Source organism: Pagrus major, chromosome 1, assembly GCF_040436345.1.
Source record: "Pagrus major chromosome 1, Pma_NU_1.0".
Classification (NCBI taxonomy): Eukaryota; Metazoa; Chordata; class Actinopteri; order Spariformes; family Sparidae; genus Pagrus; species Pagrus major.
Window position 1 is genome coordinate 33,324,418 of NC_133215.1, and position 24,910 is coordinate 33,349,327.

The window sequence follows — 24,910 nt, forward strand, 5'->3', positions numbered from 1 at the left end:
TATTTTATACATTAAGGTCTAAAGATCTGACTGTATAAAATCTGACACCATGGTCCCTAATGGAGCCATTTTTATAAGGCTGATGAAAACCATCCAGCAGTGCCCCTGCTGCAGCATAGAAAATGGGACCTCTGTGTGCTGTGCATACTTACAGTAGGTAGATGTAAAAAACAAAGCCTCTGAGCTGAATGATTGTGACATTGGGAATGTAATCTAAAGGCAGAGAAATGCTTTTGCAAACTTCAGTCTGCAAAGCAGAAGTATTACTCTCATGAACACGTGTTGAAGCCTTTGTCCATCTGCGAGCAGAGAGAGATCAATGGAGAGTCACTAATTGGCTTGTATTTTTGATGTCTTCCTCTGACATTTAGCTGCAGCACGTTCTCTCTGCTTCGTTTATCAGCGCTACAATGATAGATGGATCAGTGTCACTAGCTGCGTTGTCAGCGGACAAATGAAAAAAAGCAATCAAATAATTAAATAAATCAAAGCTACATATAAAAATAGCCCTGCCTCAGTTCTTTGCTGGGTGCTCATTTGAAGTAATTATTCATTAAAAGAAGGCTGCGTAGCTAGCGTAGAAATCAATTACAATATTTTTTAGCCTCTGCTTTTGTTCAAGAACAGAAATACTACTAATGAGCTGCATGGATTCCATCTGACTCAGTCTAGGCTGGGGCTTAGCTTGCACTCTCTCACTTTCTGTTTTCTTGCAGCCTCTCTCCTACACTTTCACACACATGAGCACACAAAACAGTTCAAAGCTGCGCGACTCAAAGTCATATAGCAGCAAGTTCCAATGGAGAAAAAACCCAGTTATTAAAAGTGGGTGGGCTAATCAGGTTTTCAGACTTTGGAAATGAATACAGAGACAGTGTTATACCATACCACCCCCTCCACTTTTACAAAATATAAAATGCTTAGGGGGTCTCACTTATCTACATTCTCATTAATAAAAAACAGTCATCAATACAAGGCTTTAATTAACCCTGCTTTGTCATGAAACCGACATGCTCTGTATTCTGAGGAATCCTCCCTGTTAACGCTGCAGCCAAAAGCGAGAGAAAATGTCTGCAGCTTTAGAGGACATCCTCAGTATGACTGTCCATTCAGTTCCACCAAATCGATATCCTCGATATCCTCATGCAACACAAAAAAAGATGAATGTTTTCATCCATATTAAAGTCTTCTGAAAAGATTCCTATGGGAGGAAATAGTTCACCTCTTCAACTCTGCTGGGGGAAAGTGGTTTGTATTCTCTGTGATAGATTATAGGCTCTATCATCTTCCCCTTGAAAGCCAGGCACACAGTGTGGTAGGGATGCCACAGTATTAGATAAAGGCATCTTGCTGTCTGGAGCAGTAGCTCTAATTTGAATACGCTTTTACACTTAAAAAAAGAGACCAAGGGTAGTCTGTAAGTTGGCTAATGAGCATATTGGTAATGCAATTATTGCTGCTTACTGCATATGGAACATCTAGGCCAATTATTATGCATAAGGATCAACATGGTGGGCTAGTTGCTCTATAAGTTGTTCATTATACAGTAAACTCCCTACGACATCACTGTCCTATTTAATTATTACCTGACATAACAAATGCTGACCACCGTTACTCACACAACCTCACAGGACAATGAATAACATCACACGCCTGTGTTACAGGCTCAGAATGAAACAGTCCAAACTGGTGCAAAACATTTAATAACAGGTGTCTACAAATAATTTAGAACACTAGCAATTGACACCATTGTTTGGTGTTGATAGTATCAGCTCTGCTTTCACTCTTGAATGTTAAAAGGGCTGTTAACATCTTAACCAAAATCTTGCAGTAAACGTCTCGCCTCATAGAGGCTTCTGTGCTCCACATAATTTTGTCATTTACAATTGTACTGGCTGACAACCTCATATTACACCTCTAAAGGCATTTAACTCCTTTTTCACAGAAGACATCTATACTTGTCATAGCAGGAAATACAAGGTGAGACATATTTCATTAACGATGGTCCAGTTCCATCAAGTGGCCCAACAAGCCATGACAGTGAGCCAGCAATGCAGTCATGTGATCAATTATACCTGTTATACCTTATACCGTTTTATGGTACTTGTATGACATGTATAACTCGGGCTCCAACTTAACGTTAACCGTTTATTCAGTAGACTCATAGCAGCATAGCTAACAGAAAAACACAGAGCTTGTAGGCTACCCACAATTCCCTGTGTCAGACTACAAATGAGACAATAACACACTACTTAGCATGCTATTTCGTAACTGTTTATTCAGTGTCTGCTGTTAATGGTTTGTATTTGTGTTTTTCTTGTGGTTGGTTTGTAAACAAACAGCCAGCCACAGAACTCATATTGCAGATTGTGAGCTGTAGCAGCCCACACTTCCCAGCCTGTACACTCTGCTTAGCTGAGAGACACTCTGGCATCAAAGAGCTGCTCTGGAGGAAGAAGAGAGAAGCAGTAGAAGACCAGGAGGGAGACCAAAGTCATTGGTGTGTTTACCTGGGAAACCACGGCTCATAAACCGCTGTATCAGAACCACAAGAAAAACAGACATAACCAGAGCTACACTATGAGTTAGCAGTTTGAGTCAAGCATAGAGAACGCATCCAACAAAGGCAACCAATCAGAGGTGGAGTGGGGCAGGTCTTGCAAGAAAACCAGTGAGATCCAGAACACCATGCTGACAGGTCAATAGTAACTCTGCTATCTGTCTGTTAGCCTGTTGTCTGAGCAAATTTAAGTATTCAAGTGTGTATTCTATTCTGTCACCTTCCTGTGGAAAACAGTGTAGGGCAATAGTTCAGGCTTTATTAAATATATTCTTCAATTAGACCTTCACCACCGTCCTCACCTTGAATGATGCCATCATCTACCTACCTATCCTTGAGACCATATTACAACAAAGTCATGTGACGAACCTTGCTCGCAGCCCATAAAGCATCCAGGTGAGCACACCTCCTCCTCTTTGCCTCACTCGCCTCACTGAAACCTGCAGGTAACTTGTAATTGTTTCAAACTCCACTATAAGCAACCTGTCAAGGTGGAGCAGGTGCCTTGTGTCCCTGAGGATTACATGGTTTTGTCCCCTTCTATGTTTATCTTGCATTTAAATAGCAGAGGGTTACACTGCTCATGCCAACTGCTCTTTTTGTTTCAGGTTGTCTAGCTTGTTGCACCTGGTGCTAAGCAATTAATGTAGCCTGCAGCTTCGGGTAAGTGCTTTTTGTCTCATATTGTTTGGTTTATACGTTTTTTTCCCCCTCAATATATTCAGGGTAAAATTTGAATGTGATTACGAGGTAATCTCTTCCTATAATGAATAGAGTTAAAATCCCTGTTTACTTGCAGTGGGGTTTTTGCCTTTTGTTGCCTTTGCGCACAATGAGTGGGTGATGAGTTTTTGATGAGTTTTGATTAACTGCTCCTTAAAATTAAGTTGCTTCAGCTTTTTCCTTTTAAATAAACTTTTCCTTCTGGAAAAAATACAAAAGAGAAGCAAATACACCCTGTATATGAAATATACTTTATCATTAGTAATGAGTATTAATTGTATAGCCCGTATGCCCTGTTTGCAGTGGGTTGTATAATTGCTTCCCCCTTTGCCTGTTTGTGCATATGGATGTTTCCAGTTGAAGTTAATTTATTTTATTGTAAACCATTGTGGCCAGCTTTGAACGGCCTGCTTCCTGGTTTCCCTGTTGCAGCTATCCATAGCTGTTGGGCACTGCTGATTATTTTCTTTTTGCTCAAAGCAGACTAATGGCTTCTTACTCCACCCAACTCGGTACTGAGGGCTGCTTTCCCAGGAGACATTCCCGGAAGCGGCAACGTGAACTCACCCCTCAGCAAAGGGACGGGTGGGGCCCAAGTAGGAAACATGCTCCCCAGCCTTCACAGAGCCCAGTTGGTGCTCAGGGAAAAAAGGGTCAGCTGGATGACACTCAAGTTAAAATTGTGGCTACTATTCGTGGTCTGTCAGAGGTAGTCGCCTGCCACATACGTGGGTGTGTGGCAGGCTACAGGGCTCAGGGGTTTCAGTCTCTGGTACTGCCAACAAAATGTCACAGGGATTCCAGTCCCGCCCTTCCCCTTGAGATGCATCCCAGAAGACGCATCCCCCCAAAATTTCAGGGCCTCAGGGGGTGCCCCTTAGGTGTGGAGGGGCGGATGTCGGAACTCATTACTGGCTATGCCTGGACAGCTGGGAAGAAAAAGTGTCAGACCCGTGAGTGTATCAAACAAGCCCTATTTAATGGGCCCAGAAACGTCATCAGCCATTACCAAAAATAATCACTCAAAAGAAGTTAAAAAGCCATGCTACAAAGCACATTTAATTGACATGACTTTCTATAATCACCAAAATTGATTGTTCAAGTTGCTGTATGTATATTTTTGAACCTATAGATTTGGTCACGTTTTCAGAAGACCTATAATGAATTCATTATTGAACCAAACTTCATGAATGTTTTTTGTGACAAAGTAGTATGTGTTCCACCCATATCATCACAGAAAAATGACAGTTGTAGAAATCATTGGAACTCAGGACTGCCATGACATACATGTTCTTTACAAGTGTATGTAAACCTTTCCAAGACTGTATATGTCTTTGAGCTTTACACTCCTGGATGGACACTGTGTTTGCTCTAAGGAGTCCCTCTCGAGAGTATTCCTTCGAGAAGGACAGTGGTAACCACAGACAGCTCCCTGACAGGTTGGGGAGCAGTCTTGGATGGCAGGAGAGTGAGCGGTGTGTTGAAGCCCCCTTGGGGTGCCGAACACATCAATGTCCTGGAACTGAAACCGTTCATCCTACTCTGGAGGGCCTTCTCCCCGTCAGTCAGGACAGGCGTGTCTTAATCAGAACAGATAGCTCCTCCACGGTGTATCATATCAATCACCAGGGCAGCACCAGATCTCTGCATTGCCTCCAGGTGGCACAGAAGCTCCTGTTTTGGGCCATCCAGCATTTGGCTTCTCTAAGGGCAATTTATATTCCAGGAGTTGTGAATCGGGCAGTGGACCTCATGTCTAGAACTGGTCCTGCCCCAGGAGAGAGAAGGCGCATCCAGAAATGGTAGCCCTCTTGTGCACTCGGTTCGCAAGGCTCAGGCCAAACTATTAGCATCCGTAGAGATGTCCCATTGCAGGATGTGATTCTCCCTGACAGATCAGGGAGGTCCCCTGGGTTTGGATACACTGTCTCAAGAGTGGCCAGAAGGGTTACTATATGCTTTCCCTCCATTCCCTTTGCATCCTCAGGTACTCAACAGGATCAACCAGGGGTATTACAGGGTCCTGTTAATAGCCCAGTGGCCAAGGAAGCACTGGTTTCCGATGCTCCTTCGGTTGGTTCACGGTTGACCTAGGGCCTTGCCAGTCCAGGTGGACCTTCTCTCCCAGGTGGGAGGTCAGATATGGCACCCTAGCCCAGCTGTCCCTTAGCTGTGGCCTTGGCCCCTTCACAGTCCTTCTCTCAGGTGCTAGAAAATGCTGTCCTGAGGACCATAAGCAGTGCCAGGGCTCTCTCCACTCATGCTAACTATGATCAGAAGTGGAGGATGTTCTCATCATGGTGCAGCAGAAGGCAGAAAGATTCTGCCACTTCTTCCATCCAGCTGGTTTTCTGTTTTCTGCAGTTACTCTTGGACCCGGCAAGGGCAGCCAGCAAAACTAAGGTAAACACTGCCGCCATATCTTTCTTCCACAAAGCAGCAGGGGTTGTTACAGTGGGGAGACATTCCTCTTTCTCACAAAACAGATCCTGATCCCACATAGGGGGAAGCTGGCCTGCTGCTTGTGTCCTGTGAGGACACTGAAAGTTTATCTTGCACTCACTCAGTCTCTGAGGTGCTCACACTCCCAGCTATTTGCCTGCTTCAGTGGTAACAAATTGGGGCTCCCGGTGTCTAACCAGTGTTTATCCCACTGGATTGTCAACACTATCTCTGATGTCTATTCTGGTCAGAACCTTCCAGTCCCGGGTAATCTGGTAGCTCATGTGAAGTTAAATTAAAAATGTCAGAGGATATTTTCCGATAATAATTCAAAATATTATAGTACAATTACTTTAAATTTGTTAAAAGTTGTATTGTTAAAATTGGTAAAAGCATGATGTTAGTAAACATTTTATGTATCACCAGACTTTGTATATTCGCAATATACTATCGAAAATGTTAATATATTGATATACAATAAAGTTAAATGGAAATAGTCAGCTATAGTCGGCTGTAGCTCAGTGGGTAGAGCAGGTAACTAGCGATGAGAAGGTCGCTGGTTCGAATCCCAGCTCCCCTGGGCGGAACTGAGCTACATGTCGAAGTATCCTTGAGCAAGATACTGAACCCCAAAATTGCTCCTGATGTGCAGATGGCACCTTAAGTGGCAGCCTCTGCCATCAGAAAGGGCCCTGTGATGAGCTGGCGACTCGTCCGGGGGTGCACCCTGGCCTTCGCCCATAGAGTAACTGGGATTGGCTCCAGCAACCCCCGCAACCCCCTGAAAGGGGGATAAGAGGGGGGTAACATCCCTGCGAAGGGGGATAAGAGGGGGGTAACATCCCTGCGACCCTCACGGAAAAAGCGGCAGATAATGAGATGAGAAATAGTCCCATGAGTAATTCAGACTTAAGTATACTGGTAATACACTTGCAACACTGCTGTGTATAAGGGTATGTAATGTACAAAGTAAAGCAACGTATCAATAAAGTATTTTGATAATTAACTTCACAGTGTCTTTTTTTAGTAATTGAAATAAACCAGAAGTTTAACTGAACATATTATTTCTACAATAAGAATAGTGCTACAATAAAAATATATTAATGGCATATTATTACTACAATAATAATGTAGTGTATTTGCAAGATACTCACCATACTTTTAATGTACTTGCAACACAAATAAGGTAGACTTAAAATAAATGAATCAAGCATGTATATAAGTGCATGCACAGCAATATACTTAAAGTTTACAACATATACTGGGAGTTGTTCCACTTTAGCACATAAAAATACAGTAAATACAATTCAAATTGTGCTTTTAATTTTTTTCTTTTTACTTTCAAATTGCATTTAATTACAACTAAAATAAACTTACAAAATTAGTTGTTCCAAAATAGCAAACTTTAAGTTAACTCATAATCAACATACTTGAAGTGTACTTATTAGTCTGGCTACAAGTATACTTAAGTATGCTACGCTTTTTCAAGAGGGCATACACTTGACAGATGGAACTGTTTTCCATGCTGACAGAGTGCAGGAAAACAGCAAGGGAGATGCTTGGTACTTACATAGTAAAACTAACTGACAAGTGTATCTCATATGTCGAACTTATTATTTGAGGATGCCAACCATATTATCATCACCATATTGTGGCAGTCTACATTCACCCAGACTCAAAATAGAAGAGGCTAGACAGAATTATTTTCTGGGTGTTTACGTGTTTATGTATAGGGGTATATATTATTTGCTGTATATATGTTCTATGTTGTTGCCTGTTATCAACATCCGGGGTCTGTAGGTTGACCTACTAACCTCTGACCTGGATGATGTCATCTCTGAGCACCGCGCGCACCCGCAACAGCCGGCTTGTTTACCTGTAGTTTGCTACTGCTAGTTTTTTGCAACATGGCTGAATATTTTTCCGATTCTGAGGTGGTGGACGATGACTTTGTTCATGATGGACGTCCTTACCGTTTTGAGCCAGAGTACACGGATGAGGAGCTCATTGAAAGGAGGATGCGGAGGCAGAGAGAGGAACAGCTGGCCAAAGAACAACAAACGGCTGCACTTCTGCAACCTACAGACCCCGGTTGTTGATAACAGGCAACCCCGGACTCAGAGGGGAATAGCACTAGCGTATCATAACAAAATATTGGTGAAATGAACTAGTTTCGCGGCAGATAATGCGTTATATAGAGGCTGCGCTTCGGTGCCCCAATCACTCACATTATACGGATATACGCGGCGCTCCACTGGATCTAATTTCGTCCAAACGACTCCAAATGACACCAAAGTTATCTGGGTGAGTAAATGATCGTATTTTATGCTAGAAATAAGGTCCAGGTTGTAAAAAACGGCAATTCCCCTTTAATGTAGCATGAATAAGTTTAAAACTTTCATTTCATTATACAACTGTGTGTTGTATAAAGACAAATAAATCACCTTTAACCTCAAACAAAAAATGTCCTGACCTTTTTCCATGCTAACAGATATACACACAAAGTAGTTTAACCGTTAATAGGATTCACATGGATGGCCACAGCTGAGTACATCACCCTTGCGCTGCTATTGCCATGCTCCATTGTCGTATTTAAGGACCACCAACATGTTCATTAAACTTGAAGTGACATAGCTGAAGGAGTCTGAACACACATAATAGGCTGCCTTTTATGTTGCCATAATAGGGTAAACTTCCTTTTGTAGAGGTCATAAAGGTCTAAGACTCCCTCTGCACAGAATTTAAGAGTTTCGGCTGCTTCTGTTCAGTGACAAAGATTAGTCTAGTATATATGTCACAAGCTGCAGTAGGTTTGTGATTTTACATACTGAAAAAGAGAGAAGTTTGATTTGCACTCCCCCAAGTCTATCAAGAGATGTTTACGCCTGGTTGCTTTTAATACATCAGCAGTGTGGAGCTACAGTGGGAGGATATTTGCAGGTGTATGGGAGGTGTAGATTTATGGCTTATGCCTGCCACTTGCAGTCCTCTCTGTAAGCCGAGATTAACCAAGTCCTAATGTAACAGCTCAGACATGACTGCATCTGTTTGGAATCAAGATCTCATACTTTTGTGAAATTGAGTTCTGGGAGCATGGAGGCGACGTGTGGAAGGCGGAGGCACTGGAGAACTTCATCAATGTGATTCCAACACAGAATTAAGAGTGGCACTTTCTTTTTCAAATTTTACAAACTGCTGATGTACAAAATACTTAGCATGCTATGATGGTGGTCATGCATGCATTACAGTGCTGCTTTAGTTCCACTTCCTGACAACGCTAACGTTAATAATAAAGGTTTTAATAGCTGAAACTGACGGCTTTATTAATGGGTAAAAATGAATTACTTATTAGCTTCAATTTAGTCTAGTCTGTAAACTTGATGTACAGACTACACTCGGTATGTACATATATATATATATATATATATATATATATATATATATATATATATATATATATATATATATAAATATCCACACCGATCAGGCATAACATTATGACCACCTGCCTAAAATTGTGAAGGTTCCCCTTGTGCAGCCAAAACAGCTCTGACCTGTCAAGACATGGACTTAAGACCTCTGAGGGCACCAGGGTGGATCCCCTGGGTCCTGTATGTTGGGGGGTGGGGCCTCCATGGATCAAACCTGCTCCAGCACATCTTACAGATGCTCGATCAGATTGGTATCTGGGGAATTAGGAGGCCCGGTCAACAGCTTGGGCCCTTTATTGTGTTCCTCGAGCTGTTCCTGAGCAGTGTTTGCGGTGTGTCAGGGCACATTGTCCTGCTGGGGGGCCACTGCCAATGGGGGAGTGTTGTTGTGATGAGGGGGTGTACTTGGTCCACAACAGTGTTTGGATGGGTGGTGCGTGTCAAGTGGCATTCACAAGAATGCCAGCATTGAAGATTTCTCAGCAGAACATTGCATTGTGATGAGATGAGATGATCAATGTTATTCACGTCACCTGTCAGTGGTTTTAATGTTGTGGCTGATCTTGTATATATACACACGCACATAAATATATATATATATTTGACTACCGGTCAGGGCGTGGCTGTCTAGGTGGGCCCTTGGGCAAGGTCCTTCATGCTTCAGCATACCTCAGTTGAGTGGAGAAAACAGGAGAGTGAAACTGGATTGGACGTTGCCGAGTCAACATGGTCCGTGTCAGGTGTTTGGGAACCAGGGCAGCCTGATGAGACGTGGGCTTCTGAAACAGGAACAAGACCTACTGGAAGCCATTCATGGACTAGAGTGGCAAATATTGAACTACTGGATTGCTACTTCACGATTAACCCCAGTGAGAGGGGTCACATGCAGAGGACATGGGACCTATGGATGCTTTGAAACCCAAAACCTAGACTAAGGCAAGGCAAGGCAAGTTTAGTTGTAAAGCACAATTCAGACACAAGGCAACTCAAAGTGTTTTACAGGGGCATAAAATTCCATTAAAAGACATTAAAAATTGCATTTAAAATACAGTAAAAGCAAGTAGGAAGACATCATGAAGCAAAACATGAAAACAAGTTAAGAAATAGGAAAATAAGCTAAAACAGAATAGGTTTAAAAGAGACAAGACCAAAGAATAAAAGTCACAGTGCAGTTCAAAGCCTTAAATTGCTTCAGTGAAAGGCAATGGCAAACAGAAAGGTCTTCAGCCTTGATTTAAAAGAGGTGAGAGTTTGTTCCAGATATGTGGCGCATAATAACTGAATGCTGCTTTTCCATGTTTAACTTCGACTCTAGGGACTGAAAGCAGACCTGTACCTCAGATGTCTGGATGGTTCATAACGTAGTGAACACGCTAAATTGTTTTCTCTTCTGTTACAACTGTATATATATATAGATACATATATAGCTTTGCATATTTAAGCAAACACTCAATTGTCAAGCTATAACACCAAGTTTGTTAAACTTCAGGGATATCAATCTGTACATTTAGGAAGCACAAGTGATGGTGAATCAATTTCACCTGCTTTGGTGCAAATGAAAGTGAAAATGGGTGCAACGTAGAGGCAAAAGAAAAACAGCCCCAAAAAGGGAATGGTTTTGCATGTGGTGGCCACAGACAATGGGGCTCTCTCCTTATCCTTCCTGACTGATTTTTTTTCTAGTTCTTGTTCTGCTGGTGTCCTTGTCACTACTGGTAGCATGAGGTGGTACCTGCAGCCCAATCAGGTGGTCCAGCTCCTCCAGGATCACACATCCATATGTGCGGAAGCAAGAAGATTTGCTGTGTCTCCCAGCACAGTCTCAAGAGCATGGAGGAGGTACCATGGGCCATTACACGAGGAGAGCTGGACAGGGCTGTAGAAGGGCATCAACCCAGCAGCAGGACTGGTATCTGCTCCTTTACGCAAGGAGGAACAGGAGGAGCACTGCCAGAGCCCTACAAAAAACCTCCAGTAGGCTACTGGTGTGCATGTTTCTGTCCAAACTGTCAGACAGACCGACTCCATGAGAGTGGCATGAGGGCCCGACATCCTCTAGCACCCTCAGCACCGTGCAGCTTGATTGGATTAGGTTGCGTTGGGAGAGGACAGCTCCCACACCGGAGTCGGAGGCATCTTCATCCATCACAAACTGTCGAGAGGGGTCAGGATGCATGAGCACAGGTGCACTTAACTTGCAATTAAGTTTAATGAGAACAACTTGGTACTTAGACCATCATCAGGTTATCTTGGATCTTAATGAGGGCTAGAAACACTGCAGGGATGTTGGTTGGACCAAATGGTATTACTAGGTATTCCAAATGTCCAAGTGGTGCGTTGAAGCCAGTTTTCCATTCATCTCCCTCTCTGATGTGCTATGATGGTCCAGTTTAGTGAAGATCTGCACATGACAGAAAGGCTCGAAGGAGGGATCAATCAGAGGGAGAGGATACTTGTTTTTAATGGTGATGTCATTTAGTCCACGGTAATCATTGCATGGATGTAAATTCTTGTCCACATGAAAGAACCCACCCCGGAGAGGAGAGGAAGAAGGTAGGATTAAACCAGCATTTACAGAGTCACTGATTTTTTCATGGCTTCTCTCTCGGGGCAGGACAGATTATAGAGTCTGCTGGTAGGGAGTGGAGCACCAGGGAGGAGGGTCAATGGCACAGTCATAGGGTCTGTGGGGCGGTAGAGACCAAAAGGCCAAATCTTTTACTAAAGACCTTGGCCTGGTCATGATACGCTGGAGGCACAAGAGACAAATCAGGTGGCACTGGAGGGGTTGAAGCAGGGGATTTGCTGGCAGAAATGGCAGGAAACACTCCAGCTGGAGATGATGGATATGACCAAATCAGTGTGTGAATTGTGAAGCTTAAGCCAGTGGCTTAAGTATTATGTATTAAGATCTATTGTTTCACTATGGTCATTTTATGTGTTAACCACAGTGAGACTTAAAACAAGTGGTAATGATGATGAAGGTTCTCAGTCATCCAGGTCATGGTAATTTTAAGTGCTATATCATAGGCAACTGGAGTTGTTTCAGTTTCTTGAAGACGTTTCACCTCTCAGAGCCTTCTTCAGCTCTAACTAACTACTACCAAGCAAAGTCCTGGAAAATGTCTCCAAGTTTTTTGAGAAGGCACAAGCATCACAACACACTAAAGGAACGGCAGACACGAAAATTCCAAACATTACAGACACGTCAAAGCAACTTGCATATAACAAAAGCTCTCACATGGAGAAATAAGGACACAACCGGAGAAGGATGTGCTTCCCAAGGGACTGAACTTCGCAGTAACTCCAAAACAGATACCGGTAGTAGATCTCATCACAGCAACAGAGCCAGCTATCACAATCAACAAGTTGGCAGACAGTGGGGCAGAACAGCTATGGTTGAAGGTATCAGCTGCTTTTGCTAATGCAAAAGCACCCCCCTCCAACCTCACTACTGAGAAAAGGAAGGCCCTGGCATCACTCAAAAGAGACTGGAACATTACCATCTTGCTGGCTGACAAAGGGAGATGCACTGTAGTGCTAAACACAGTAGACTACCATACCAAAGTCACTGATCTGCTCAGTGACACTAACACCTATGAGACACTGAGGTGAGATCCTACCAGTAGCTACAAAAAGAAGGTGCTAAAACTGGGAAAGGACAAAGCCATTGACAGGCCATTATATTACCGACTATATCACGGGGTAGCTATCCCATACATCCATGGACTCCCCAAGATACACAAGGAAGGTTCTCATGATGTCACCTGCTACATGACAGCACTTTGTCCAGCAGAACCAACGTCACCCCAGACCACATTTGTGCCTTACTTGATGTATGTCTGACGACCACCTACTTCCAGTACAGCAGTGGTTCTCAATTATTTTCTGTCATGCCCCCCCACTGGGATGTGCATTTTTATAGACTTAACACAGTAACATTCATTCTGCCGGGAGTATTAGCTCCTCTGCTATGGTGTGAGGTTTTTTGCAACTTGCGATGTGGTGGGCAACTTTGTAAGAGGCTAACAGTGCTTTTTCGTTTACTGATGCCGTGCTGACAAAATGACCGGCCTGTTGGCGATACTCATCGAGTTTATGATGAAAAAACTCCAGTGGCTTACTGACATAACTGGGGTGTAAGATCTCCAGGTGCCATCTTAATTTATTTGGTTTCATGCTGTCCGCTGCCAGAGTTTTTAGGCATAAAACACAAACAGGTCTTTCCTCGTTTCCGACCGTGTTCACAGTAAACCGAAGGGCTATGTAGGCATCGTCATATTTCCTGCTCTTACTAGGTTTATGCCGGTTACCGTCACTTGTTTTTTTTTCCTCTGACGCCTTCTCCTTTTTTCTTTTCACTCCTGTCAGAAACTTCTCCATCTCTCCTCCTCCGCCAGCTCTGTACACCGGTGTTTGTGTGTACTTCTTCTACTCTACTGGGTTGAACAGGCAGCCTGTTGATTAGTTTGAGCACCGCTGCCACCTAGTGGCTGGAGGCTTTTTTTATCGTTCAAGCATGAATAAAGACACTAATACTGAAAGTCCCGCCCTGCCTCTCACGCCCCCCCGACACCTCACCCCACTATTTGAGAAGTACTGCAGTGCAGTGAAGGTTACCACAGGTTACACAATACTTGCTGTTTGACTCTCATCACCCACTGGAGCACAAGCTGGGGGTCATTAGAACCCTAAACCATTGGGCTGAGGCCGTGCCCATAAAGACAGAGGGGAAGGAGATGGAACAGCAACACATCAGGGACACACTTAAAACATGTGGCTACCCAAACTGGACCTTTGTCAAAACCTCTAAAAGATCCAGTCCAGACAGACAGGAGGAAACAGAAAAACGCAACATCGTCCTTCGCATCACAGAAACCTGTCCATCTGAAGGACAAAACACCCAGGCATAAGCAGAGTAATGTAGTTTATGCTGTTCAATGCAGCCAGGACTGCACAGATTTGTACATTGGGGAGACAAAACAACCTCTCCATAAACAAATGGCACAACACAGGAGGGCCAACTCCTCAGGTCAAGACTCTGCTGTCCACTTACATCTGAAGGAGAAAAATCATTCCTTTGAGGACAACAATGTCAACATCTTGGCAAGAGAAGACAGATGGTTTGAAAGAGAAGTAAAAGAATCCATCAATGTTAAACTGGAACGACTGTCTTTAAACAGAGGAGGAGGCCTACGACATGACTTATCACCCACCTACAATGCAGTACTTAGTTCCCTCCCCAGACAACCCTTAACAACCATTCACACCTGGGCTCACCTAGCCCTAGCAACCCAAATAAAGGCCTGTTGGGTCAACGACCTACAAGTGGCCTGAACGACTCTGAAACTCAGAGCTCACACATGTCCTTAACAACTCTGTAAGGACACCCCGACACAGAGTTTAAAGGCCTGCAACTCCCCTCCAGATAGTTAGAACTGAAGAAGCCTCTTGGAAGAGAGGTGAAATGTCTTCAAGAAACTGAAACAAGTCCAGTTGCTTATGATATTGCACTTAAAACAAGTGGTTATGATATATTCAGAGTCAATCTGATTTATCACTGACCAGGGCTTTGCTTACCAAGTCCACATAAGAACTTGCTGCCACTCTGTGACATTTCCTGAAAAAAACTTTTTGCGTTCCCAGTCCACAGCAGGGTTGCCCCTCCACCAGACATTTTGTCGATGTACAACAAATTCTCATACTTGAATGACTTGATAGGTCACTTGACTCCCAAAACGACATACGTTGTATGCGCTTTGGTTAGGTTTAGGCACTAAACGACTTGGTTTTACTATAGGTTAAGGAAAACAATGTGGTTTGGATTCAACAACTATTTTACCTATGTTACTTCAGTTACATAATGTGCATGACATCAATTTACTACACTGGTAAGTTAAAGAACTCACTCTTGAATTTTGATTTCACACTGGGCACAAACAGCGGTCTCTTGAGTGAAAGTCCTGTGCTTGATTAACTCAACTGTCCACCCCATCCTCCTCTATATATGGACTTTGTCACCCTTTGTACTTCTTCACTCGTCTTCCTCCTTTGCTGCTGTAATAATTACTACAGCCAGTAGAGGTCACTGCCTAACAAGAAGCATTGATGAGAACAGGCTGTCATTTATCTTATGAAAAAAAGCAGAAAGACGTGGGTCCAAATGTATTTGTAACACATAATTATGACTTACAGCCACATCCGTAATAGATTATTATAGTGGAAGAACCCTTCTTTGATGACAACATTTACCATTTTTGACAGACCTGCCTTTAAAGCTGCACCAATCAATAGTTTGAATTTAACAATGGGTGGAAACATTGTGTGTAATGTTAATGGTTTCTCCTGTTTAAGAGCCCACAGAGAATTTTCACCAGACTCTCCAGTTCCCCTCAATTTGTAGGAGCACTGTTGGTGCCTTGGTAGCTCATTGTTTTGGTTTGGTTTTGGCCCTAAATTTACTGTTTTGGGTAACCCTCACCACTTACAACAAATGCCCAAAATAAACCTGACTGTAGACAACCTTCCAAGCATCAAACAAAAGATAAAGTTCAGGAGCAGCTTGTGAACATGGTGGATTTACCTCTTTATTTTTTACAAAGCTGATGTGTTTTTTACTTTATAACAGCAGAAAGGCAGCGAATCTCCAACAAAAACATTTTCAACTGGATTTACATATAAAACTGTGCTTACTTCAAGGACAGAGAGCATAACAAATTAATCATTTGCAGTCTGTATAGGCCCTGCACAGTAGATAGCCGACCTGTTATTACTAAGCATTTCTTCCTGTATTTTCAAACATGGCTTTGTGCAGAATATATCCCTACTGTCTTTTAATCTTTCCTGGTAACACATTCTACACACTGAGCAAATGTCGGAGTTTGGATCATCTCAGACGAGTGTTTGGTAAGACTGGGACAGATGGATGTGATTCACACACACACAGTGATCAGTGCTGATTTCTGTGTATTTGTTCTGTCTTGTTTTTACACCCTTGTGAGTTTAACTTAAGGATCGGGTCTTTAGAGCCAATGTGTTGGTCTCTGCTATTGGGCAAATGCTAGGGGTGCCATCCATCCATAGGGGGGCCACAAAAGAGGGAAGAAAGAAAAATATCAAAATGATTAAATTTAGCTTTTTTTTTTTTTTTTTACTAATACTATTTTAATACTGTTTTTCCTAAAACCTGCCAAAAAAAACACCACCACAACAACATAACTCGTAACCTATTAAAAAGGCCCTATTTTCTAAGTTTCCTGCAGCATCAAACGGCGCATCACCTCTCCTTAATTAGACTTACCCAGTGCCGTCAACATGCTGGAGTTACCTGTGACTGAAATGTTACATGAATAACAGCTGATCAGCACGAGAGGAGGATAAACGAGAGAGTGTTACTAGCTTACTTGGAGGATAGTAACATTCGCTAATTTAATAGACAGCTAGAGTTATCATCAGTTACTCCCGCTTTATATTCATTAAGGCTAAGACTATTCAGGTGTTTGGGGAATAACCTACAAAATAATTTTGAGAAATACACTTTTTCTTTTAAGTGTGATGCATGGACCGGACCATCCACTGTCTGCCTCAAGAAACCAGGCATACATTTTTATTGACATCTCAGAAAAGTAAAGCCAATGTTAGCCCTGCTATGTTTGTCAATTAAAATGCTCTCCCGTTTCCTTTTGGTTTTGTAATTAATAGTTTCAAGCCTTTGCTTGTCAAAGCAAACAGCATGCATCATGTGCTGGTTGTGTTTAGAATGTTATAGGTGATAATCAGTGGTGGAAAGTAACTATAGTGGGCTACATTTACTCAACTACTGTACTAAAGTACAATGTACAGGAACTTTACTTGATAATTTATAATTATGTCATATATAATAATACTATATCTGTCAGAGGGGCAAAACCCAGACTTTAACTTTCATACTTTAACTGCATTTTGCTTGTGATACTTAGGTACTTTTACTTAAGTAAAGGATCTGAATACTTCTTCCACCACTGGCTATAATGTGACTTATGTGCTATTATTGGCTGGGTTTCACCATCAGCAGCTTTATTTATTAATATCATGTAACACCCAGTGGTCACATATACTCCTCTCTTCAGATGCACTTTTGAAATATTTTGTTCCCACTGTGACGACCCCTCCCATTCTGCCTGGTGATCTGACATGCTCTGACTGTTTTTTGCAGATATACAAGGAATTTGCTTTAGTAATTAGGCGCAAAACAACAAATAATACTAAAAAAATAATTGAAAGATATAATAAAAATTAAAATATAAAGAGATGAATAATAGAAAAATATAGAAAAGACAATAACACATGAATGGACAAAAATGAAAACATAGAAAAAACAGTAGAACAATATGTACAAGTGTGACTGTTATTTTAAAAAAGATGTACAACTGTACAGATTTATGCAGGAGTGCAAAATGTTGACATGGATTTTGCAAGGTCACAGTAGAGGTGGATATTAAAATGTGCAAAATAAAAGTGTCTGGTGACTAATACTTTACATTAATTTAAGTGAAGGGGGAGGGAGGGGGGTCAGTGTCAGTGGGGGTCACAGGCCTTGTTATTGAGGCTGGTTGCAGATGGGAAGAAACTGTTCTTATGGCGAGAGGTTTTGGTCCTGATGGATTGCAGCCTCCTGCCAGAAGGGAGAGTCTCAAAAAGTTTGTGTCCGGGATGGGAGGGGTCGACAACAATCTTACCTGCACATCTCAGGGTCTTTGAAGTGTACAGGTCCTGGAGTGATGGCAGTCTGCAGATGGTGATGGAGGAATTGAGGAAGGACTCGATGATGGCAGTGTAGAAGTGCACATTCATCGTCTTTGGCAGGCTGAATTTCTTCAACTGCTGTAGGAAGTACATCCTCTGCTGGGCTTTTCTGATGAGAGCTGATGTTCAGCTCCAACTTCAGATCCTGGGAAATGATGGTCCCAGGAAGCAGTAGGACTCCACCATGTTGACGGTGGGGTCACACAGGGTGATGGGGGTGGGTGTGGCTGGGTTCTTTCTGAAGTCCCTAATCATCTCCACTGCACCAAGTCACCAGATGGTCAATCTCCCACTTGTAGGATGACTCATCCCTATCTGAGATGAGCCCAATTTTGGTGGTGTCATCCACGAACTTCAGGAGCTTGACAGAGTGATGACTGGAGATGCAGCTGTTGGTATACAGGGAGAAGAGCAGAGGAGAAAGAACACAGCTTTGGGGTGATCCGATGCTGATGGCCCGTAAGTCAGAGACATGTTTCCCCAGCTTCACGTTCTGCCTCCTGTCAGACAGGAAGTCTGTGATCCACCTGCAGGTGGAGTCAGGCACACTCAGCAGGGAGAGTTTGTCCTTTAGCAGAGCCAGGATGATGGAAGCAGAGCAGAAGTCCACAAACAGGATCCTGGCGTAGGATCCTGGCACGTCCAGGTGCTGGAGGATGTAGTGGAGGGCCATGTTCACAGCATCGTCTACAGACGTGTTGGCTATGTAGGCGAACTGCAGGGGGTCAAGGAGTGGGTCGGTGATGGTTTGGAGGTAGGACAGAACAAGGCTCTCAAAGGATTTCATCAACACAGAGGTCAGGGCGACGGGTCTGTAGTCATTAAGCCCTGTGGTCCTTGGTTATTTGGGGACAGGGATAATGGTGGAGGACTTGAAGCAGGCTGGCACATGGCATGTCTCCAGTGAGGTGTTTAACATGTCTGTGAACACCAGAGACAGCTGATCAGCACACTTCTTCAAGGTGGATGGAGAGAGACAATCAGGACTGGCAGCTTTGCAGGGGTTCTGTCTTTTGAAGAGGCTGTTGACATCCCTCTGCAGGATGGAGAGAGGTGTCACTGTGGTATGGAGAGGGGGTCGCTGAGGTGGGCAGTGGTGGAAAAGCCGAGGCTACTGCTGAGGTGGGGATGGTGGAGATCCTGGGCTAGAGCTCATGAAGGGCGTCAATTGGGATAGTGTCAGGTCTGCTCCATTGTCTTTCAGATCGACAGTAGAACTCGTTCAGATCGTTGGCCAGGCGCAGGTCATTTATGGAGTAGGTAGCTTAGGTGTGGTCAATCTACTTATAAACTCATTATAAATGTAAATATTTGTAAAATATTTAGAATTAAAGGAACAGTGAAGAAAATGAATCCGAGCACTGACCATCATAACCAGCAGTTACCACAAAAAACATTCACACAATAATCACAGAAAACTGCTCTTTACAATATAATAGAATGTATTCATGTTAGCGAATTGATCAATAATCAATAACACTTCAATTAAGAAAAATCTATCATTCAACTACAGCAGCTAAACTATGAAACTAAAACACTAAGACAAAACTCAAGCAACAAACAAGCATGTGGTGTGCGTTTGTGTGTATGTGTAAGAGAGACAAAGAAAGAGAGCCAAGTTGGCGGACAAAGAGAGAAAACCAAGATGGCGGAGAGCCAAGATGGCCGACGCGATCTTGGAAGATGACATCATGGAGTCAAATGGGTCAAAGCAGGCATTTTCTGAGGGGAAACCTCCTTCTGCAGGGATGAGAGGCCAGCTCTACTCTGGATCCGGGATGTGTTTGGTAAACACGGGGCAATCTTGGCTCGTCCAGTGAGGTGAAGACTGCAGCCTAGGCAGGTAAAATTGAAACGTTTGTGTGCTCCCTTTTAGTTACAGCTGCGCAGGTGAAAGTTGATGCTTCCAGCACCACGTCATGATGGGAGTGCTATGAAACGGGCGTGCAGCTGTTTTTATCTTCTCTATGTATCTGGTTGCTGCGCAGAACTGACAATGTGTTCAGGTATGCTCTTAGACAATGGCAGATGAGAGTCATCAAACCTGGGGGGACTGTGACAATCAGGCGCCACCTTCTGGACACTAGGGTTGGTGCACTTCCCTTTGTTTACCAGGCTTTGTTAGTGCAAGGAGACCGCATTCAGGCTTTGGTCTACACGCAGACTGCTCTCATATCAGAACCATGTGGTGAGGGTCCCAACACATCATAGCTGTTGTTCAACTCATATGCCCCCCTCAAGTGGTGCACTAGCTAACATTGCTAACACTAGATTGCCTTTACATTGCCAATGCTAGCCAGCTAACATTAGGGCATCAGTACAGCTGGGCACATACTGTAAATATCAGCCATTCTTACATTCTTTTCCACAAACTGGTGTTACGGCCCCCAGCCGTTAGTGTTTGCCATTTAGGCCTCATGTAATTTGTATCGTAGCTTTGGTGTTTATTTTCTCATCGGCTGTTTTCAAGCCCGAGTGAGCGCTCCTGTTTTCACTGCGCCATCTCTGCCTGATTGATAGGTCCCGCCTCCTGCCGCCAGTCATTGGTCCTCCGCAGCTGCAGCCGGTGAGCCTGACGAGCTGGCAACAGCAGTCCAGCTTCATATAGCGGTGCTCTTCAGACAGCACACGAGGGCTGTCACTGTGCAGTGTGACTCGCCTCCTTGCTTGCATAATCTGTTGTTCTAAACTTTGTTTGAATCGTGTGTAGTCAACTTCTGGTCGTGGTATTGTTAGCCTGTGTGTGTTAGCTACTGAGCTGTGCTATCCTTTTGCTGTGCTTCGGCACTCGTCCTTAGTTAAATCACCTTGTAAATAGCACTTTTTGCACATATAAATATTTCTCTTGTTAGGAAGCAGTAAGGGTGTAACTGCCATTTATTTTGATCCCCCTTTTTCTCCTGTTTTTGTTAGTTCAGGGAGTTAGGTTTAGCTGTTGTAATTTTGTTTGTTCTTTTGTTTCCTCCCAGGGCTAGATAGACTGGTCGAGAAGATAGTTCCTTTTGTTTATTATTTTGGTCTTAGTTCACCATGAAGAGAAGCTTCACTTTGTGTTCTGTCACATTTTGTTTTGGCTTTGTCCATACTGTTGTACCGATAATCTTTGATCATCTGAGCTGTTAACAATAAATTACAGTTTTCTTGTTGCAAAACGTCGTTCTCTGCCTCATTTATGTTGCGCCTCTGTTCCCCTAGCCTGGGGCGTAACACTGGCAACTACCAAGACTGTTGATATGACAAACCTTGGTAGAAGCTGGAACCAACCAACTAGCTTCTGCCAAGTTTTTTTTGAAAATGTTACAGAATTAAAATAGGTTAGCCTATTATTGTTTATTTAACATACAGTACAGTTAAACAAGATATAGGCCCAATGACGTAGGTTTGGTTTTGATATTGGTAGGGACAAAGGAAAACACAGATATTGAAATGCGAAGTGTTTACAAAGCACACCCTGCTGGGAGGTTTCTAGGTGTCTGTTACATTACCAGGGGTGTAGTGCTATTTGTTTAAGTACTGGAGTGGGTGGTGAGAGGTGCTCATGTGTGCGTACATGCACAAGCGCGCCTGTGATGGGCACTGGCATATGATGGGGGCTGACATGCACACACACGGTTACTTTCTTTTTAAGAATTAACAATTAATTCACAAAGACTACTGGCATCTTTTAAGGTGGAACCTTTTCTTGCATGCAGGGTTGTCACCTTGATTTCATAAATACTGAGGTCATGCATACTACAAGGATCAGCATTAAAAAGGAATTAGAATTTTTTTTATTAAAAAATATTTAGCAGCACAATGACCAAGTTAAGACAGATAATTTATTAAAAAGGCAAAATTTTGGGTTAGAAAGTGAAAGTTATGAGTTTTGTATCTCAATTTCGACTTAATAATTATGACCTAACCCAAACTTATGACTTTCATCTCAAGCTAATCTAATTTCACCTGTTTTATCTCATAATTATGCTTTTTTATGTCATATTTATGATTTTTTCCCCCATAATTTCCGCTGTTTTTTTATATCTCATAACTATGACTTTTATGTCATGATTATGGCTGTTTCTCTCATAATTATGACTTACCATGGGAATATTTATTCATCAAGCCTAGTTGTCATCTTATCCTTCTCTTTAATCGGCAGTAATGAGTGGCATGACTGCAGCAGGTAGGCTTGTTTATTCAAAGCTGCTGCTGTGCACTGTAACTTTTGTCATAATGATTATCCCCCAGTGAATATTTTTGCCACTGAAAATGTCAGAGCAGAAACTGACTGACTCTCTGCGCAAAACCTGAACATGTCGCATTTTAAATGAATATAGGTTCATAGTTTCAGGTACTAAATGCAGTTACTGGTGCTGTACTCTTAGTTTCTTGTTTTGAGTGTGTAGGTCGGTGAAATGCAACCACTTTACCTTCGCACACAGAGTGAACGACAGGACGATACTGTATGTGTCCAGCTCGTTACATATATGTCACATAATGTCATGAGTTGCGCATTAAAAGCTGTTCAGCTTTGCTAATGAGAAGATGTCAACCTTTGTTGAAAGCATGCCATACAACTAAGTAGTTTTAGCAACTTATAACTTTAAAATTTTAACATTCAATTGGATTATGCAAACTGTGAACATTTTATTTCCTCACTTTATTTCCTTTATTTCACTGTCACAATCCTAAATTAACCCAGCTCAGAACACATTTTGTCATCCTGCTTTTACAAGCTTCAGAAATGAATTTATCATCTGAATCTGGTGATAAGAGTTTCGTATTCTGAAAGCCAAGACTTATTTAAAATCAAACAAAAACCCCAAATGACCAAAAATTAAGATGCTGACATAAATCCACGTTTATCTAGAAATTTGCCGTTGTGATATCTGACTCATTGTTATAGAACATATCACAAATGTAGGCTACTGTGACTGACTGAATCAATATGAGATGTTTTTCTGATGGGGCGGCTATAGCGCAGGAGGTAGAGCGGGTCAACTTGTAATTGGAACGCCGCCGGTTCGAATACCAGCTCAGCCCCAGTTGCATGTCAAAGTGTCCTTGAGCAAGATACTAAACCCCAAATTGCTCCTTATGAGCAGTTGGCGCCTTGCATGGCAGCCTCCACCATCAGTGTATGAATGGGTGAATATGACAAATGTTGTGAAGCGCTTTTAAACAGCAGAATCAACAGCCTGGATTTGTTTTTAAATAGTCTTATGAGAAAATACTTGTTGCCAAGTAGCAGCCTTGGGGTTACTGTAATCCCATTACATTGTAATATAATGCTTATGTTTCTTCATTCAGTAATCACGTTATAGTTACTACTACCAACATTTGGTTGTGTTACATAAGTTGAACAATTATGTGCATGATGGGCAGATAGACAAAGAAAATTCAAATGGACCTTTCATGCACACTAATGCAACATCCTCCTGACTTCAGCCTGGGCAGTCTTGTGATGACTCCGAGGAGGAACAGATTGTCTGACAAATGATTTCAGAGACTCCTCTTAATGAGATTTGAACACTGCTTTAGTGATGAACACATCTAATAGGCTGGACTAGTCAAGTATAAAGACATGGTTTGGTGAGCAGCGACTTGAGTGACTTTGCTTGAGTGTGTTGGCCTGTGAAATGCACTCAGATGCCACTTAAAGACCATAACAGAATTATCTTGTGTGTCACCCCCTGTATTTTTAACTGGCAATTACATGACAATATCTCAGGCAACACGCAAATGTGATTTAAAGAGTAGTGTAACAAATTACTTTCTACAGTGTGTAAATGAGTAAAGTAATTAACTTTTTAAAAAATAAAATCAATACCGCCTGAGTAAGAAGGCCTTCGTAATACTATTACCTGAAGTGATCTGCTGCTGTACTGTAGGGTGAATAGTTTTTATCTTCTAAAATCAAAAGCATTTCTTTGTGTCCATTTTCCATGCAGCTCTTCAGAGTGAGTCAGGTAGCACTATGCAGCACAGGGTGCTGAGTATTTGTTCTGGTAAACATAGGTATGATTCATTCATTTCCACCAATGCTTCTGGGACTCTATTGAAGGTCATTCATGAATGCGAGCAGTGAAAAAGGTGTTTGAGATTCCAATTGAAATCAAAAACTTTACGACAGAGAGGACAGCCATAATGTCCGCAGCAATACCACAAACATCCCAAGGTAATAAAGCTCTTATGCTTTGAAAATTGGCACAGGAAAAGGAAGACTGTTATACTGTTAAATGCAGCAATTCCTTAATGACTTAACATGATTTCCTTTAATTTTCTTTCATTATTACATGCAAAATTAAGTACTGCAGAGCCTGACTGATTTTGCGCACAAGCAAAATCCAAACAACCATCCATAGATCATCAGTAAATTGCTTCCACTCTGATAGATGATGACCCCCACCCCCACCTCCTACCCCTCTCCACTTTGTCTGTGTCCTCCTAATCCTGTTTATAAGGATCAATTACCTCCTCTCCTTTTGCAACATCCCACATTCCTCTCAAGGCCCCTGACACTGACAACTGATGATGAATCAACAATACATTTCACTGTAACCTTCCAAATACAAGCAGCCTGTTGTGTGCCTACAAGACCTGCTTCCTGTCTCTCCCCCGCCCTCTACCCTTCTCTGTGAAACTTCAACACGAGTGCAGGACAGGATAGGCATTCCATACACATCGGCAGCTCAAGCGTCCAATTTAAAGAGGAGGTCTGGGAGTTGAGTCTGGAGCAAAGGACCCATAATTGGCATCCTTCTTGTCTTATTAAAGGGGAAAGCAGTGGGATGGATCCCCTAAGCCAGATCCTGGCCTTTATTAGAATTGTGTGTAAACAGAACCACACACAGAGACAGCTAACGGCATTACTCATCACAGTACTTTGGTTCTCAAGCAGCCAATTAAAGTAATTAACCGCTGCAAATGACTTATTAACACTAGTGGCTGCAACATGGCTCAGGTGGAAATTATTTAGTTTAAATTGATA